Source organism: Cryptomeria japonica, chromosome 2 (genome assembly GCF_030272615.1).
Source record: "Cryptomeria japonica chromosome 2, Sugi_1.0, whole genome shotgun sequence".
Taxonomy (NCBI): domain Eukaryota; kingdom Viridiplantae; phylum Streptophyta; class Pinopsida; order Cupressales; family Cupressaceae; genus Cryptomeria; species Cryptomeria japonica.
Window position 1 is genome coordinate 615,786,811 of NC_081406.1, and position 13,881 is coordinate 615,800,691.

Sequence of the window (13,881 nt, forward strand, 5' to 3'; positions counted from 1 at the left end):
GTGAAGTTGAAACAGAAACCTTTAACAGGGTAAAAGACTCTAACCAAGTCTATAAATTGTAAAGCCTCTAACCAGGTGCAACATTGAGATTAATCTTGTAAAATCAATTAGCAAGGTAGATCTAACAGATCTTGTTACTCCTAACAAGGTAAGCTATCAGAAATAGCTAAATGCAGCTCTAACCGAGCAATCTTTATTATTGCAGTAGTGAAGTTGTGGGTGCCATCCCCACTGCAGTTTTTCTCTCTAACCAAGAGTTTCTGCGTAACCAAAATGTATGTGTTATGGAGTGAATCATGTATGATTGTTATCTGTTTGTTTTAACTTTATTTTATGTTACTACACTATTCTGTTTATACATAACAATAAGGTTATTATTAAAGAAAATTTTTGGAGTACTGATTCACCCCTCCCCTCTCAATACATTAGCTTTCCATATTGGGCCTAACAGGAGACATCAAGAGTGCAAAGGGAAAATTGAAGATTCTACTATTATTAGTAAAGTCCTGAGGTCCTTATTACCGGTCTATGTAATAAGGGTTGCTGCTATTCAGGAGTTGAGATCAATAGACAAGACTAAGGTATCCCTATACTCCATCATTGCAAAAATAACAGCCTATGAGCTAAATAGTTTTGATGGTAGTGTTCAGAAGACTGAATCATCTTTTAGAGCATCTGTTGTACCATCCAAAAAAGGAAAAGAAGTAAGCACCAGTGGTGAACCAAGACAGAGTAGAGAAATGGATGATGAGGAGATTCTGATGGAATTTAAAGCTCTTCTTTCCAAGAGACTTCCTAAGCGAATTGACAAATATAGAGGTAAGCTTCCTTTGAAATGATTCTCTTGTAACTGGATAGGACACATCACTATAAACTGTCATAATGGTGACAGCAAGGACAAATCAGAAAGCTTCAAGAAATTCAAAGGAGAAAACCGGAGAAACTGTTTTGTAGCAGTTGATGAAGGTGTCACAAATGACGAATCAGAAGATGAAGAAAATGAAGATATTGTGTTTGTTGCAGACAAGGAGGATGTGTTAGAAAAGAAGGCTCTTGTCTCCCGCTTTGATAATTCCAATGAGTGGATTATTGATAGTGGTTGTTCTCACCATATGATTGGTGACCAAAGTAAGTTTATATCTCTGGAAGAGTATCATGGTGGTGTGGTTTGTTTTGATAATGATGCACCATGTATGGTCAAAGGTAGACGGTCCATCTATCTAAATGGAAAGAGTAGTGCTGACAATGTGTATTGGGTGGAAGGTCTCAAACACAATCTATTGAGTGTTGCCCAACTGAATGACAGTGGACTCACTTTGGAATTCAAAAATAGAGTGTGCAAAATCAAAGGAAAGAATGGTGAACTAATGGCCACCGGTATGCAGACCAAAGGTAACATATTTCAGCTAAATGCAAATATAAGTACATGTCTTATGGCTAAGTTTGATGATAGCTAGATATGGCATAGGAGACTCTAACATGTAAACTTTGATAACATAGTAAAGGCCAGTAAGATCAAGGCAGTTAGAGGATTGATGATGCTGAGCAAACCGGAAAATCCTTTGTGCAGAGAATGTCAACTGGGGAAAATGTCTTCCTCAACCTTCAAAGGTAAATCTTTCAAAACTGGCAACTTACTTGATCTTGTGCATACTGATTTGTGTGGTCCTATGAAAACTAGGAGTGTGCAGGGAGATAGGTATTTTATGATTCTTACAGATGATTTCTCAAGAATGATGTGGGTCACATTCTTGAAGGGCAAGTTTGAAGCCTTTGGAAAGTTCAAAGCTTTCAAAGCATTGGTAGAAAAGGAAAGCGGTAGAAGAATCAAATGCCTTAGAACTGATCAAGGAGGGCAATTCACTTCTGATGAATTCAATGAATATTGTGAATAAAATGACATCAAGAGGCAACTGTCTACCCCCTTGAATCCATAGCAAAATGGCCTAGTAGAGAGAAACAATCAGACTGTGGTTGAAGTGGCTAGAACTATGTTGATCCAAGGAAAGGTCGCTCACACCTTTTGGAGAGAAGCGGTGAGCACTGCAGTCTACACAATGAACCAAGTACTCATCAAGAAAGGAAAGGATAAGACTCCTTATGAGTACTAGACTGGTAAGACACCTGTGGTAAGCTACTTTAGAGTATTTGGTAGAAAATTTTATATCAAGAGGAGTAAACATCAGAGCAAGTTCGATGCAAAATGTGATGAAGGAATATTCCTAGGATATTCCACAAAAAGTAAAGCTCTCAAAGGTTTCAATAATAGGACTCAGAGAATTGTTGAAAGCATCAATGTTAGGGTTAAAGAAAACTCTGATAAATCGGAGGGAATCAGTAGTAAGCAAGTAGGAGATGAACCGATAGTAACTTTCTGGGAACCGGTTGCAAATCAGCTCAGTACTAGTAATTGTGCTCCTACACCAGTAGATGTTGATGCTGATGAAGATGAGGATGATGAAGAAAAGAAAGAGGAAGTTGTTAAGAACATACCGAGGTATGTCAAACTCAATCATGATCCAAAGCATATCATAGGAGACAAATATATAGGAATTCTTACAAGAAGAAAGGTCAGAGAAAGCTCATGTTTGACCTCTGAATTTGAGCCTAAATCCTTCAAAGAGGCACATAAAGATGAAGACTGGATCAAGGCAATGGTTTCAAAGTTGTTGTATCTGAATCGGTAAGTATATTATATGACAACACAAGTGCAATTAACATTTCTAAGAATCCGGTTTTACATGCTAGAACCAAGCACTTTGAACTCAAGTATCATTTCTTGAGGGAAAAGGTTCAGAACAAAGAGGTGGTATTGGAACATGTTTCTAGTAAGGAGAAATTAATAGACATATTCACCAAGCCTCTACTGAAGGTTACCTTTACCTATCTGAGAGGTGAATTAGGAGTGTTGCCCCTTCAAGAGGTAAATTAAAAGTCTATGCTCCACATCAGTCAGGTCTTCCATTGATATATCATTTTAGGATTGATGTGTTGCAAGATGCTACTCCTTAGGGGGAGCAACATAGTGGAATAGGGCAGCTTGTACCTCCACTTTGGCATGGTTGTCAAAGGGGGAGAAGATGTGATGCAGAAATAGAGATATCTTTGTATATTTCCATCAATGCCAAAGGGGGATATTGTTAGCATATGTACAGAGCATGATGACATGTTAATACTGTATGTTGTCATTGATGTCAATTTGCTGAGTGAACCGGTATATTGAAGTTAAGCAACTGACAAGAGAACTGGTATGATGTTGTGAACTGGAACCAGTATGTCGGAACGAGAACCAGTATATGGAATGTTTTGTATCAAGGGTTCATATGGAATGACTACCAATTGGTAGTCTCAGTCTCAAGGTTTTCGGTGAGCATTGTAATGGAGGTCAAATCGTGTTACCACATCATCCTTGTGCGCGTGAAGGATCTTGCATGAAGGAGATTGATCCTATCTAACTTGGGAATGTGTGAAGTTTCTGCAAATGGTGGAGAGCATGTGATGGGTTATCACCTCCAAGAAGCAGTGAAGAACGAATGATGGAGAATGACTTGAGATTTGTTCAAGACCATTGTATTCAAATGCAAAGTGTTCAATGGTTAGGATTGAATCGACTAAATTTCTCAGCCTAAGTGTTTAGGGTTTAGGGTTTATGCTACTGACCTATCTATTTCCTATAAGGTCGATGTGGTGTTTCATGCTAAGGTTTTTGGCAAATGTTGTGTGTGTATCTATGTACAGAGATACATGTTTCTTGCCAGTCTAGTTGAGAGGATTGATACCTGTATAGTGTGTGTGTAGAAGGAAGGAACTAAAGTGGATCTCCATTGGCATTGAGTGCTATTACTAGATCATTGTGCTACCTGTTTATCTCTAACCACTTCAACAGTTGGAAAATCCCTTAACAAGGTAGCTTTAACCAACTTGTTGTAAATCCTTTAATAGGGTGACTCAAAACCATTGAGTTCATAAAATCCTCTAACAAGGTAACCTTTAACAGGGTTTAACCCTTAACCAGGCGATCCCTAATAGGATCGGTTCCTAACAGAACTTAATGTAACAGTCTTTAATCGGACCTGGCTGCTAACAGAGTGGACTTCTAAAGAGTTCAAAAATAGCTTGTGGGTATTCATCCCCACTGTGGTTTTTCCCAATTATGTTTCCACATGAAAAAATATGTGTGTCATGTGTGATGCCTCTTTCATGTGATGTTTTGTTATTTCTTGTTTAGTGGTAAATCGTTGTATCTCTGATGATAGATTATCTGTTTATGCATAAGGACAAAGTGGAAATGAGGGAGTAGTTTGTATGGAAAGCTAAGAAGATTGACCAGTTCATGTCTTTCACAGTTGCACTGTGTTTAACCGGTAGTAATCTGGTTCGAACCGATGTTAGGGATTGCCAGTAGTTTACAATCTACAATCAAACCAGTTCAAGAAAAGTTTTTGTGCCTGTACTGATTCACCCCCCCCTTCTCACTACCGGTTTGGTACTCACTTTCATCATTGAGTTATCAGTGTTGGTGTAATTATTTATTCATGTTGGATATTATTACACATTACTTAAGTTTACTTAGGATAATGCATTTCATAGTAGTTTGGGTATGAGACACTTGGGTGTTTGTGCCACATTGGGATAGTGTGTGTAGGAGAATTTCCACCTTTTATGGTGTGATCTTGTTACTACTTTATCATATCCACTTATTATGGATCGATAATTCCACCTTCGGTGGGTGATCCACCTCATGTGGTATATTTTATTGTTTCTCCTACCTACCACACCTATTTCCTACCTACCCTTGTTTCTTATTGAGTCACATGTCATGTTTGTGCGCTGACATATCCTTATAGCCTTGCCTATATATGAAGGTTCATATTCATTGTATGTAACAACAACTACTATTGAACAACTATTGATCTTTTGATCATTTATCTATTTATGAGAATACAGTTTATTCTTGTCCTATATTTTGTCTTTATATTTTGTACTTTTCATTGAGCTCTTGATCTTGGCAAAATCTCAAATGGTATCAAATCCATTAGAGTGTCATTGATTTGTCTTTAAGAGGCATTATTGCAGCGACAAGAGGTAGATCTGAGGAGAAGCATCTTTTGGATGTGTCCTAGACCAGATCCGACCTCACAATTGTGTCTAGGTTGTTGTTTCCATAAAAATTGAGTGTAAACTTGGCCTATTATGGAGAAAGTGGATTTTGGAGGAAAAATTTAGCCTATTAGGTTGTACGGTATGAATTTTTTCAAAAAAATATTTTAAAAAATAACATTTATTTAAATTTTCTGCATTTTTTTATTTAATATTTTTTCGCATAAATTTTTTTTTAGTGGGTGAAAAAAAAAGTTTAAAAAAAAAAAAATCAAAAATATATTTTAGGGGGGGGTACCTCCACCCCCCCATCTGTACTGCAACGTTCATTTTTGTAGGGGTTATACCCTGCACAACATGCAAGGCCATACCACCTACTAGACCCCTGCATCCTCTGACTCTGATATGTGGCGGCATCCCTTGAGCTCCCTCCTGACAACCACCCCCGAGCTCCCGACGACATCCCACAAGCTCCTAGCGGCAACCCCCTTCATCTCGGCCCATGTTGCTCGTCTCCCGAGCTTCCTTTCTACCAAGCATCGGGGTTCCTTTCTGTCAATCATTGGTCCACCCGTAGCCAACCCTCCCACCTGATAACTCAATGATAAACGAATAGTACCAAACCGGTACTGAGAGGGGGGGGTGAATCAATACAAACAAAAACACAGTCCAAAACTGGTTTGATAGCAAGTACTCCAAATGACTGGGAAGCAGTGATACTAGTTGAAACAGAGTGCAACTAGTAAGACCTAGAATAACTAAAACAATCATAAACTGGTCACTCACTAAGTTTTCCTCTTAGCTCAATACTATAGTACCATTACACCCTCATGCATGAACAAGTAAACTATCATCAGATCTTCACAATAGTTAGTTCAATATGTTTTATAGACAGGCATAAAAAACAGAACCATCATATGCTCAACAGGTAATAATAAAGCATCACAAGATAAAAGCATCACACATGACACACATATTTTTTACGTGGAAACCCAACTGGGAAAAACTATGGTGGGGTTGAATACCCACAAGCTACTTTTGAACTCTTTAGAAGTCCGCTTTGTTTTGAACTTTTTGAACTCTTTTGAACTAACTACCAACCAGTAGCCATGCAATGCTTCCATGTGCCAGTTCCCATAACTACATGTTGGTTCACCTTGAGCAAATACATTGCTTCACTTAGGCATATATACCGGTTCACACATATGTCGATTCTCTCTTCTCACATATCACATATGCCGGTTCACTTCATATCACATATTGACATCAATGACAACATACAATATCATTATGTCCTTATACCGGTTCACATAATGCCAACAATCTGCCCCTTTGGCATTGATGGCAATATACAAAGATATCTCTCCACTTCACATCTTCTCCTCTGCAGATATCTTTTCCGCTTCACTACTTCTCCCCCTTTGACAACAATGCCAAAGTGGAGGCACAAGCATCCCTATTCCATTATGTTGCTCCCCCTGAGGAGTAGCATCCTTCAACACATCAATCAACAAAAAATTTGACTATGCAATACCTGACTGATGTGGAACAAATACTTTTAGTTCACCTCTTAAATGCACAAATGTAGTCTTTGAGAGAGGCTTGGTGAATATGTTTGCTAACTGCTCCTTACTGGAAACATGTTCCAGTGCAATCTCTTTATTCTAAACCTTTTCCCTCAAGAAATGATACTTAAGCTCAAAATGATTGGTTCTAGAATGTAAAACCAGATTCTATGAGATATTGATAGCACTTGTGTTATCATAGAATATTCTTACCAGTTTAGATACAGGGATATCAAAGCCATTTAAAACATGCTTCATCCAGATTGTCTGAGTGCAGTTCATGAAAGATGCAACATACTCCACTTCCACTATAGACTGGGAGATACAACTCTGCTTTTTACTCATCCATGAGACCAGTCTACCACCGAGAAAGAATGCACCACCGGTTGTGCTTTTCTGGTCATCCACATTACCTGCCCAATCAGTGTCTATGAATACTTTCAAAATGAAATCATTGTTGTATGGGTACCACAATCCATTGCCAAATGTTCCCTTCAGATACCTAATAATCCACTTGATTGCAACCAAGTGGGATTCTCTTGGACTTTTCTGGAACCTTGCAATAATGCCAACTGCATGTGCAATATCCGGTCTGCTATGCACTACCTAATGCAACTTACCAATCATTGATCGGTATTCCTTCTCATCAACCAGTGCGGAATCATCCTCTTTTGTCAATTTGCAACCAGTCACCATCAATGTACCAACCGGTTTGCTATCTTCCATGCCAAAGGTCTTCAACACCTCTTTGACATATTTGGACTAAGTGATAAAGATTCCATCTTTCATCTGTTGGATCTGTAGTCCAATGAAGAACTTAATCTCCCCTATGAGTGACATCTCAAACTCTTTCTTCATCTCATCGGCAAACTCATGACTCATCTTGTCATCTCCACCTAAGGTAATGTCATCAACAAAAACCTCACAGATCAGGATCTGATCTCCTTCAGACTTCAAGTAGATATTTCTATCTTCACTTGTTCTCTCAAATCCAATCTTCACAAGATGGGAATGTAGGCGCTCATACCATGCCCTAGGTGCTTGCTTTAGACCATATAAGGCTTTATGTAGCCTACACACCATATCACTATCTTCAGATAGGGAAAACCCATCTGGTTGCTCTATATACACCTCCTCTTCAAGAACACCATTTAGGAATGCAGATTTTACATCCATTTGATATACTTTGAACCCTTTAAAAGCTACATATGCAAGAAGCATACAAACTCCTTCCAATCTGGCTACAGGAGAAAAGGTTTCTCTATAGTCTTCTCCTTCTTCTTGAGCATATCCTTTGCCCACCAGTCTGGCTTTATTCCTAATCAATGTGCCATCCTCATTCAGCTTGTTTCTGAACACCCATTTGGTACCAATGACATTTTTATGCTCTGGTCTGGGTACCAAGGACCATGTACCATTTTTCTCTATCTGGTCAAGTTCCTCCTCCATTTCCTTGATCCAGTCTCCATCTTTATGAGCCTCTTTGAATGATTTAGGCTCAAATTGAGAGATCATACATGAGTTTTCTCTGACCTTTCTTCTTGTAAGCATTCCTGCATCCTTATCTCCTATGATCTGCTTAGGATCATGATTCAACTTGACATACTGAGGAATGGTCTTGACTGATTCTTCTTGCTTTTTCTCTTCATCCTCATCTTCATCAATATCAGCATTCACCGGTTCAGGAACACTATTTCTGTTACTTGGTTGACTAACAACCGATTCTCAGAAGGTTGCAACCGATTCATTTATAGCTTGCTCACTGCCAGTTTCCCCAGTTTTCTCAGAGGATTGATCAATTCTTACATTGACACTTTCCATAATTCTCTGAGTCCTATTGTTGTAGCACTTGAGAGCTTTACTCTTGGTGGAATATCCTAGGAATATTCCCTCATCGCATTTAGCTTCAAATTTACCCTGATGTTTACTCCTCTTGATGTAATATTTGCTGCCAAATACCCTAAAGTAGCCAAGCACAGGTGTCTTACCGGTCCAATACTCATAAGGACTTTTGTCCTTACCTTTCTTGATGAGTACTTGATTCATAGTGTAGACTGCAGTGCTCACCACTTCTCTCCAAAAGGTGTGAGCTACCTTTCCTTGAATCAACATGGTTCTAGCTGCTTCAACCACAATCCGGTTATTCCTCTTTGCTAGGCCATTCTACTATGGAGTCCGAGGGGCAGACAGTTGCCTTTTGATGCCAAATTCTTCACAGTACTTATTGAATTCACAGGAAGTGAATTCCCCTCCTTGATTAGTTCTGAGACACTTGATCCTTTTACTGCTTTCCTTCTTCACTAATGCTTTGAAGGCAAGTTGAATTTCACAAAAGCTTCAAACTTGTCTTTCAAGAATGTGACCCACATCATTCTTGAGCAGTCATCAGTGAGAATCATGAAGTACCTATCACCCTGCACACTTCTAGTTTTCATAAGACCACACAAATCAGTATGCACAAGATCAAGCAAGTTGTCAGCAGTGAAAGATTTACCTTTAAAGGTTGAGGAAGACATTTTCCCCAATTGACACCCTCTGCACAAGGTATTATCCAGTTTTCTTAGCATCAGCAACCCTCTAACTGCCTTGATCTTACTAGCCTTCACAATGTTATCAAAGTTTACATGGCACAGTCTCCTATGCCATATCCAGCTATCATCAAGCTTAGCCATAAGACATGTACTTATATTTGCATTCAGATGAAATAGGTTACCTTTGGTCTGCATGTCGGTGGCCACCAATTCACCATCTTTTCCTTTGATTCTGCAAACTCCATTCTTGAATTCCAAAGTGAGGCCACTGTCATTTAGCTGGGCAACACTCAGAAGGTTGTGTTTGAGACCATCAACCCGGTACACATTGTCAACACTAGTCTTTCCATTTAGAGAGATGGACCCTCTGCCTTTGACCATGCATGGTGCATCATTGCCAAAGCGAACCACACCACCATCATACTCTTCCAAGGATAGAAACTTGCTCCGATCACCTATCATATGGTGAGAATAGCCACTCTCAATGATCCACTCATTGGAATTATCAAACCAAGAGACAAGATCCCTCTTGTCTACCACATCTTCCTTTACAGCAACAAACACAATGTCTTTATTCTCTTCATCTTTGGATTCCTCATCTGTGACAACTTCATCAACTGCCACAAAACAGTTTCTCTGGTTTCCTCATTTGAATTTACTGAACCTTTTTGGTTTGTCCTTGTTATCGCCATTAGGACAGTTTATAGCAATATGTCCCATCCGGTTACAAGAAAAGCATTTCAAAGGTAGCTTACCTTTGTATTTACCGGTTCCTTTAGGAAGCTTCCTGGCAAGGAGAGCTTCAAATACCATCAGAATCTCCTCATCATTCATTTCTCTTCTTTGACTAGGTTCACCACTAGTGCTAGCTTCTTTTCCTTTTCTGGATGGTAAATTAGAGGCTTTAAATGTTGATTCAGTCTTTTGAACACTGCCATGAAAACTATTTAGCTCATAGGCTATCAGCTTGACTATGATGGAGTCCAAAGATACCTTAGTCTTGTCTATTGATCTTAGCTCCTGAATAGCAGCAACCCTTATTGCATAGACCGGTATCAGGGATCTCAGGACTTTGCTTACCACAATGGAATCTTCTATTTTACCACCTGCACTCTTGATTTCTCCAACAACCATTTTGATTCTTATTCCATACTGTTGAATGGTCTCACCTTCAACCATCTGCATATCTGCAAACTTCCCTCTCAGGCTTTCTTCCTTAGCCTTTTTTACATGTTCATCACCACCATAGATATTTTCAAAAGCATCCCATACCTCTTTGGGATTTACCTTGTCCTGAACATCAATAAACTCAATGTCAGATAGACTACTAATGAGGGCTTCCATGACTTGCCCATTTTCTTGTATCTCTCTCTTTTGGTCATCGGAGAGAGTACTGGTAGGGGCAACATAGACATTCTCAACATAACTCCAATGTTGAGAACCCATGCTTCTGATGAATATTTTCATCCTATCTTTCCATATACCGAAATTTTCCTTGTTAAACTTTGGACATTCCCTCTCCATCATTTGACTGGGATCTTTACCTCAAATGGTTAAGCTTACAACATAGAGGACCTAGAGTGCTCTGATACCAATTGATAACTCAATGATGAATGAATAGTACCAAACCGGTACTGAGAGGGGGGGGGTGAATCAATACAAACAAAAATATAGTCCAAAACCGGTTTGATAGCAAGTACTCCAAATGACTGGCAAGCAGTGATACTAGTTGAAATAGAGTGCAACTGGTAAGACCCAGAATAACTAAAACAATCATAAACCGATCACTCACTAAGCTTTCCTCTTAGCTCAATACTATAGTACCATTACACCCTCATGCATGAACAAGTAAACTATCATCAGATCTTCACAATAGTTAGTTCAATATGTTTTATAGACAGGCATAAAATACAAAACCATCATATGCTCAACAGGTAATAACAAAGCATCACAAGATAAGAGCATCACACATGACACGCATATTTTTCACATGGAAACCCAACTGGGAAAAACCACGGTGGGGATGAATACCCACAAGCTGCTTTTGAACTCTTTAGAAGTCCGCTCTATTAGGAGCCTTGTCCGGTTAAAGACATTACAATAGGTTCTGCTAGGAACCGATCCTGTTAGGGATCACTCAGTTAAGGGATGGCTACAGTACCCGGTTAAGGGTTAAACCCAGTTAGGGTTACCTTGTTAGAGGATTTCCAGAACTCAATAGCTAAAGGATCTCCAGAGCTCTATAGCTTCCCAAAACTCAATAACTTCGAGTTACCCTGTTAAGGGTTTTGAATCAAGCCGGTTAAAGCTACCCTATTAAAGGATTTGTATCAAGCTAGTTAAGGCTACCCTGTTAAGGGATTTCACAACTGTTGAAGTGGTTAAAGATCAACAGGAATTACAATGATCTGGTAACAGCACTCAATGCTAATGCAGATCCATTTTGGCTCCTCTTCACCTTCTGCACATTCACTTTGCAGGTATCTCTTCTCTCCTTTGGTCTGGCAAGAATCACGTATCACTTCCCTTGGATAGACACAACTAACTTTTGCCAACAACCTTAGAAAGAAACACAACATCAACCTTATAGGAAATAGATAGGTCGGTAGCAAAAACTCTAAACCCTAAACCTGTTAGGCTAAGCAATTTAAGCGGTTCTATTGGTGTAAATAATTATTCATCATGGATATTATTACACTTTACTTAAGTTTACTTAAGAAATGCATTTCATAATAGTTTGGGTATGAGACACTTGGGTGTTTGTGCCACATTGGGATAGTGTGTGTAGGAGAATTTCCACCTTTTATGGTGTTGATCTCATTGTTACACTCAACATTCAGTGGGTGATCCACCTCATGTGGAATATTGTATTGTTTCTCCTACCTACCCACACCTATTTCCTACCTACCCTTTTTCTTATTGAGCCACATGTCATGTTTGTGTGCTCACATATCCATATAGCCTTGCCTATATAAGCAGGCTCATATTCATTCTATATAACGAATGCTTAATGATCCAATTGATCATATTTTTCATCTTGATAGAATAGAGTTTATTTCTATCATCTATTTTGTTCTCTCTTATTTGTGCTTTCCATTGCCTCTTGATCTTAGCAAAATCTCACATGGTATCAGAGCCATTAGAGTGCCATTGGTTTGCCAATTGAGAGAATTTTGGGGTTTGCATTTTGGACCTTTCTATTGCAGGTTTTTATAGGAGCTTGTTGGGTTAGATCTGAGGTCACCATTGGATAGAGGAGGTTCGAGAAAGTAAGAATCGCCTTTTATTTCATCCAAATCCGACATCTGAGGCCAAATCTAGAGCCGTTTGAAGGTGGAGGGTGGTGACTTGTCCCGACAGTGATCTGCAATTTTGGAGAATTTTTGGCCAAATCCGTCATCACCATTGCGCTCAAAAGGCCCAAAAACCCCAAGATCGACTGTCAATTCGTCGAAATCGACCTCCATCACCCCGAGTTGAAAAAATCTCCCCTCTCAGCCTGCCGTACAAACTTGCAGGTATAGATTTGAATTTTTTTTTTAATTTTCGGAAATTAAAAATCAAAAAAATTAAATCTTAGGGGGGGGGGGCATTTTTTTCTTTGTTTTATTTTTAAATCACCAAAAAAAAAAAAAAAGGGCGGTGGGCTACGTGCCATAGGTACAATGGGTACACCGCAATGTACCTGTGGGTCACCATAGGCTCTGTGGCCCTGCAGTCACTGCGGGTAACCACAGGCTCTGCGGCCTCGCAGTGTACCTGCGGGTGTCTGCAGGCACTGCGGGCCCCTCCTCACATGGGGGGGGGTACTTTTATTTTTTATTTATTTTAAATTGTTTTTAATAAGTAAAAACAAATCACTTTTTCTTATTTGTTTAAAAAATAAGTTTTTTTAATAATTAAAAAAATAAACTTTTTAAAAAGTTTTTTATCTTTAATAAATTTTTATTAAATTTTTTTTTAATATCATTTTTTTATCAAAAAATGACTATCGCCTTTTTTTCGCTTTTTTCCTTTATTTTTGCATGGGCATAATAATTGTTTTTATTTAGATTTTTAAAATCTTTTAAAAAAACAAACATCATTTAATAAGTCAAATTGGGAACACTTTTTTTTCTTGTCAGTTCACACTTGTCTTGCAGTGCTTCCAACCGGCAGTCAAGGGAGGGGGGGTGATTTTCTCCTTTATATCTCTTGGCCACATCCCAATCGGAGGTGTCTTTTTCTACAGTATTCTATAGGGCTTCTTGGTGGCATCATCTTCATGTTTCCAGATTTGCACTATCATGTTGTATGCTCTTGCATGAGCAATGTTGTACTCGCACTATCATAAAGTGCCACACCTCTTTGTATCTTGTCATTGTTGACATATTTGATGTAATCCTCTTGTAAATGTAGATTAGGAATATCTTGTGAGACTTGGTGCATGGCTCCAATTGAGACTTAGATTGTACACATTTGTGCATGGCTCCCATGAGACTTGGATTGTACCAGTATTTCTGCTATTTCTGAGTATCCAGATGATGCTCACAGTAGGTTGTCTCCATGCCTGATCTTCTTTTTGTTGTAGCGAGTGATTCATCATCATCGACTTGGTACCTAGTTTTCTCACACTTTGACATTATTGGTGCAACATTGGCTCTCTTTCTTCCTTATGGGGAGGTATTTTGGTCATCATCATTGGA